The sequence below is a fragment of the Bactrocera latifrons genome, unplaced genomic scaffold (assembly GCF_001853355.1).
Source record: "Bactrocera latifrons isolate USDA-ARS-PBARC rearing strain unplaced genomic scaffold, ASM185335v1 scaffold_429, whole genome shotgun sequence".
Taxonomy (NCBI): Eukaryota; Metazoa; Arthropoda; class Insecta; order Diptera; family Tephritidae; genus Bactrocera; species Bactrocera latifrons.
In genome coordinates this window covers 186,058-193,321 of record NW_017537078.1, presented here as the reverse complement: position 1 = coordinate 193,321, position 7,264 = coordinate 186,058, and positions in this window count along the sequence as shown.

Genomic DNA, 7,264 nt, shown 5'->3' with positions numbered 1-7,264 from the left:
GGTCTAGGAAAACTGATAATAAAACTTACAATTTCCTTACTTGCTAAAACCTTAACTCTAGCTATGCTAAACAATTGGCTTATTGTAACTCCTGTGAAACTCTTTATTATATTAAATTTAGCCAGTGTGATTGCAATTATTAAATCTTGAATCTCTAGTATTAAAATTCTGTTTCTAGCCAAAAGTGTTTCATAGAGGTGCGATGAATATATTTCTTCCCTTTTTTTTACATCGAGAATCTTATTGACCGTATTCGTGAGGGCGTTAATCTGCTACTGAGTTCTGGAATTGATGACGATCTGCCTATTGTTTGACTGTATTAGCTCCTGCTCCGTTAGTCTTGTTTGTAGTAAGTCATTGAAATCAGGCATGCCGGCTATTACCTTCATGGCGGAGCCCAAAAAGTTTAGGCTCCGAGCATGCCTATGGTGTACTCCTAATGTCCCTAATAAAGTACGTAAATGCCTGATGTCTACTTCTAGGATCTTCCTCATGTGTGATTGTGGGAAGACGCTAATCAAGTCTGTGTATGTATTGTCCATATTCCGTTAAGTTTGATATATGCCTTATGAATTGGATAATTTGTTTGGCATTGCTCATAGAGATGCCTTACAAAACATGCGTATTAAAAAAGGTCGCCCTGGTAGCATGGCCGGTTCTGACTTGGTATTGTATCGGCGACAAAACAGAGCAGATCACCACATTGAGAAAGAAATGTCTAGAAAAAGGAAACATCAACAAATGTCGGAAGTGAATCGTAAGTTTATCAAATGAAATTATTTTTATTTATAGTGGTAATGGTCAATTTGAAAATGATATTGTGTAGTCGAACTCAAAGACGATTTTAGTATGGACTATGAAGAAGATATTTGTGGCAGTGAGCCTGAAGTAGCGGAAACCAATTTGAAAAAAAATACAAAACAAACTGCTTCAACTTGTATTAACAGGGGAAGAAAACATTTTATCACACCGCGATTGCTTTCAGCAAACTAAGCGATGGAAAGGCGATGCACATTCTGATGGCGACTGCAGAAGCATTGGGCCATTGCACTAGCGACTTGGTAGTCAATCGTTCTACTCTCCATAGACTGAGGGAAGAGTATCGCAGAAAAGAAACACAGAGGATTCAAGAAGTTTTATTGACCAAGTATACCATGATTGAAAATATAAGTATAGGTTATTTAAATACTAATAATATTCTATACTAGCTAAGCGATACACAAGCAATGGTCGTCCACTGGGATGGTAAAGTATTGCTAGGTCTAATTGGAAAAATAAAAGTTGAGCGAATTGCAGTGCTTGTTAGTTATAATGGCGAATCCAAATGTCCAGGCGCTCCAAACCTTATATCTGCCACTGGTGAAAATATAGCTACAGCCGTTTTTGATACATTTAGTAAATGAAATATTTTAGATCGCGTAGAAGACATGTCTTTTGACACCACGTCCACTAATACTGGTCCAATGAATGGAGCATGCGCTCAATTGCAACGCATGTTAGGAAGAAATTTGTTGACGTTACCATTCTAGAAATATACTTGCGTAGTGTATTCGACGTGCATTTCAAAGTGACTCAAGCACCAGAAGTCTCAATTTTCGAGAGATTTGCCAAAGCCTGGCCAAATATTGACACTTCATCAATTAAGAGTGGGCTCGACTGTGAAGATATAAAATCTCATATAAGTGATGGCATCTGCAATGACATCAAACAATTTTGTCATTCACATTTACAAAAAACTTTTGTTCGTGCTGACTACGAATAATTTTTACGTCTACTACTTACATTTCTTGGTGACAATGGTGGTAAATTCATGCATGTTGGATGTCAAAGGGAATATATTCCTTGAAAATATTTCTTCTTCGTGATAAATTTCACTTGGGTAAAGCTGAATTAAAAGGTTTAAGTCACATTTGCGTTTTATTAGTGCACTTATATATAAAAGTTTGGTACAAATGCTCTAATTCAATTACCGCTCCCCTGTATGATTTAAACTTTGTAAAATAATGTATTATGAAAAAGTGAACCCAAGTATTTCTTCGGAATTGCTGAGTAAAATGCAACAACACATGTGGTATTTGTCCGAGGAAAACGTCGCAATGGCTTTCTTTGATTTCAATGTTTCTGTAGATGTTAAGAAAAACATGGTAAAAAATTTAAAATCAGAAAAGCCAACTAATAAACTACAAAACAATCGCAAAATAAAAAAATGAAGTGACTTAGGCAATTCGGATTTGAGCGAATTTGTAGCCAAAAGAACTTTAACAGTTTTTATGAAGTACAAGTTGTCAACCAACTTTTTGTATTTTAATCCAGAGTCTTGAGGAAACAAACGAGGAATTCCAAAAGCGCACAATATGCCACAAATTGCTTCTTACTAATGATACAGCGGAAAGAGGTATTAAATTTATAAAGGATTTCAATACTATTCTTACAAATAAAGAAGAAGAAAAACAGTTCCTCCTTCAAGTTGTGAAGAATACAAAAAAAAAAAAAAAAAAAAAAATATCCTATAAAAATTCAGAATTAATCTAAGTTTTAATATTTCTAGATGTATTAAATAAATTGATATGAATAAAAATATTTCCTTTAAGTAGTAGTTTTAAGTTAATATAATTAAAAAAATTGGAGAAAAGTAATACACTAAAAGAAAAATTGATACTTGAATGCATAAAACTTGTTTTTTCCTATAGGAAGGCAATTTTTAATTTTAAAACGTTTTCGCGCCGTCTTCCCATCATCCCATTGTCCCCAAATTTTTTTTTTTTAACATTTTTACATAAAAAGGAAAAAAATAACCCATTCTGTAAACATAGAATACATTTTGAATTTTAAGGACAGGTCTACTCTCCATTACACTCGCTCAGACTTTTCTTTTGCGTTTGTGCGTGTGTTATTCTTGTTAGTTGCTGCGTAGCCTTACTTTTTGCTAGTGTCTGCTCGGGTTCCAGTTAAAAAACTTTTAAGTTTGTTTTTATAAAAAAATATTTTTTGGAAATATGCTCCTTTATTGAATTCTATATTAGAAATAAAAATTACAATTAGTTGTACTTAGAGCTAAGTCTACTTTTCCCACTGCAACTGTTATGGTATTCGCTGACTTTTCGCTAACACAGGTTTGTACTGCACGTGCCGCAGTCTTAGTGATTTGGTTGTTGACGTATTTTTATTACTTTGCATCGAATGATGTTATTGCATCATATGATACTTTTAAATGTTTGGAGTGCTAACTTCTGGCTGGGTAAGCGTAAATTAAACCATTTTTTTGCCCATAAAACGCCATTAATCGAAAAGTTTTAAAAATACATAACAAGGCACTAAGATAAGATGTAAAACTGTAATTAAACCCTTTACTAAGTTACAGCATTATCTTTTTATTTGGTTAGATATAGCATTTTATAGTTTTTCGCTCAATGGAATTTTGTGGGTATGACTTTAGTCTGATACTGCCTATTTTCCGCATTAAATTAAACAATCTCCAACGTAATAAATTAATTTAAATTTCTAAATATATCTAATACATAAGATAAGACATATAAAGTAAAAAGCTAATCTGAAGTTTAAAACTCATATATTGGTTATATGGGGGCTAGGGTCAGATCATAACGTCATTTTTTTATCAGAGTTTTTCCTCTTGAAATCTACTTACTTTCCGAAAGTTTCAATTAAGAGACTTTGTACACTTCGTTTTTACACTCTTGCGACATGCCGCTAGAGGACATAATAATTTTGTTCACCTAATTTTGTTTAACGCCTAAAATTAATCGGGATGGATATAGGGTTATATATGTATATATTCATAAATTATCAGAGAAGAGAAAAGTTGAATTAATAGTGACTCTCTGTATCTCCGGCCGGAGTCCAATTTGGTCAATAAGCGCGGCATGCACACGTTTAGATATAACAATTAATGAAGGGCTAAGTTCTGGTGATACCGAAGATTTTATACTCTTGCTACTAGCAAGAATCAAAGCAAGGTGTTTAAATGAGTTAAGCATCCACCCCCTCTACCCGGTAAAACTAGCGCATCCTGACGCAACAGCGCAATTCACACAGCTGATTGTTACAACACAACTCACTACACCTGTACCACTAAACAAAAAGAGTGGACAGCAGGATAGGAAACATTATTCGTGCTAAACAATTCGACCATCAACATTCGATATACACACCATTCGTTTTACACACTGCGCCGCGTCGAAACCTTTCTCCAGAATACTAGGTATATATAATTCGTCACATTACTGCGCACATAAACTCTCCGCTTACAACACCCGTCCCGCGTGCTACAGTAAGCTTTTCGGCAACAGCACTCTGGCGCAATATCGCATGTTTGTGTTGGTTACCCAAATAATTTAAACGTTTAATCTTCATAAAATAACAGTTGTAAAAATATTAAGACTTTCTCGATAAATTACATTGTATATTACCAATTGTACCCGGTACTTTTATTTCGAATAGGCGTGAGAACCATTTAAAAGGGATAAAAATAGAGATACATACATGCATATGTATCTACTGGTTACGAAATTATTCACCAGGGAAATACCTTAAAGTGCAAAACGTCAAACAGAGGATCGAAATCTACGGAATTGTAGATAYACATATACTATATATAACTCATTCACTGACAGATGCATAGGGTTTGTTAGTAAAACGGAAATCATTACTTGTAGTATATGGTAGTTAGTTACCACATATAGTACTAAAACATGCCACATACTAAAAAGCAATCACATTAAGTAAAGTCAGCCGGATGTCCGAAAATCTTGATACTAGTGATATAGCGGCTAGGTCAAGTTTTCGCTCAAATTTATATATTTTAGAACCAAAGGTTTCAAGATCGAAGCATACTCTCGTAGAACGCTAGGAATTTAAGTGTGCTATGCCCAATCCACAAAAAAGGAGATCCCACAATCTGCGCCAACTACAGTGGGATTATCAGTATGGCTTTGGACCTAGCAAATCAACAACCGGCCAGATATTCACTATGCGCTAAATCTTGGAAAAGACCCGTTGAAAAGTCTCAAGCTTTTTTGAGACAAATTAGTCAATTGGGAATGCGTGAAAAATTGCCTGTACCGAAAAATTAAATAAACGACCGCTCGCGAATGTTCTTCTTACACAATTGAATTCTTTATTCCAGGAATTTTATGACTTAGCATAAACCTTAACCTAACGGCTTAAACTAACGGGGCGCGTAAGTATGTATTTACAGAAAAGGGGTAAGTATAATTCATTTCGTTACATTATGCTAGACAATTATGGTGAGTATATAAAACAAAAATTTTAGGGTGAGTACTTTATCTAAAATAAACTTCAACATTTTAATTCAATATTTAATATATAATTAATTCATTTATTAGTTTAAAAAGAGTAATATTTATGTGTAAAGGAGGTCGCTTGATGTAACACCTTTCACCTTGACAGGACCATGATATTTCAACGTTGACGGGTGGCAGGGCGAGCTTATGAATGGGCCGCTTGATTGTGCTTGCTTTCGTTGCCATGTCTGCCACTCGCACCTTGCCGTCTTGACCTTCTACGGTTGCGGCGACTCGTCGTGTACGAGGACGAGGTCGTCGGCCTGCAGATTCCGCTCCGGATGTAGCCATTTGTTGCGCTCCTGAAGGCTCATGAGATACGTTTTGGACCACTGCTGCCAAAATTGTTGCTTGAGACAGCACACAAGTTGCTATCTCTCGAAACAACGAATTATGTCCGCTGGCACTTGTGCTGTTGGCAGTCCTCGTAGAGGGCAACCGATCTGGGGATGTGCTGGAGTTAGTGCTCCTCCATCGTTGGGGTCCTGGCTCAACGGTGCTGGTGGACGCGAGATGAGAATGGCTTCCACTTCGGCTAGTACTGTGGACAACTCCTCTACGGTGAGAAGAGCGTTGCCGAGTGCGCGAGCTACCAGGTGTTTGGCGGATTTCACCGCGGCCTCCCATAATCCGCCGAAGTGCGGTGCCCTGGGAGGTATAAAGGTGAAGCTGAATCCTTCTTCTGCGGCGAATCCCTTCACTTTCGTTGACTGTGCTAGAAATGCCTCTTTCAGCTCTCGCTGCTTGCGGTCGGCGCCGACAAAATTTATTGCGTTGTCGCTGTATATTTTCTGCGGAATCCCTCGGCCACCAATGAACCTTTTTAGGGCAAAAATAAATATATTAGTCGATAAGTCGGAAACTAATTCTAAGTGTACTGCTTTCGAAATAAAGCACACAAAAACCGCAATATAAGTTTTCACGGGTGGTTGACCACGTATTTTTAATGTTGTGTATATTGGACCACAAAAATCTACACCACATATAAGGAAGGGTCGTAGCGCTCGAAGTCTTTCTGATGTCAAGTTTCCCATTATTTGAGTTTGCAGCTTCGGCTTGAATTGAAAGTTTCTTACGGTTCTACTGTTAATAAATCATCAACATAAAAGTCTCTTTTAATGGCCAATGAACCGAGTGGATATTTAATTGTATTCGCATCGCTAAGCATTTGCAAACACCGTGTTGCGAGAAATTTAGCAGGCGCAGTGCCGTAAGTTACGGTGTTAACTCGAAAAATTTGTATATGTTCTGAAGGATGCTCTCTCCACACAATAAGTTAACAGTTTCTGTCTTCTTCATGCATAATTATTTGGCGATACATTTTAGTAATGTTCGCTGTTAGTACATACTTATGTAAGCGGAAACGAAGGAGCGTTGAGTATAACTCTGCTTRTATGGATGGACCTACCATCAAAAGTTTGAGTTGAAGATCGACTCGAAGCATCAAAGAAAACAGGAAATTTGGTTGTTGTGCTCTCGGGTCTTAACACGCATTGATGCGGAATGAAGTAGTGTGGCTCACTCGGGATCTTATTGTTTGTTGGGCTCGTGTGACCCAGTGCTTTATCTTCATTCATGAAGTCCAGATACATTCTACAAAGTTCTGGATCTTTCAATGTTCTCCTCTGCAGGGCCTGAAACCGCCGAACTGATTTAAAGGGCATTCTGACTTGAAGCCATCCTGAAGGCAATATTTCAGTTGTATTAACGAAAAATTGTTCACACTCTTTTTGTTCTGGTGTGAAGTTGTAGCCATTTGTTTCTGAAGGAAGTTCCTCCAGAGCCCMGAATTTTTGGACTACTGAATCTATGGACGTTAAGTCGTCTTCAGTTTGGTATAATGTGCTAGTTACTTCGGGAGGAGGACTAAGATTGCCGACGTATTTGCCAGACACAATCCATCCCAAAATAGTTTTCTGTAGCGTTGGTTGATTAGGGCCAAT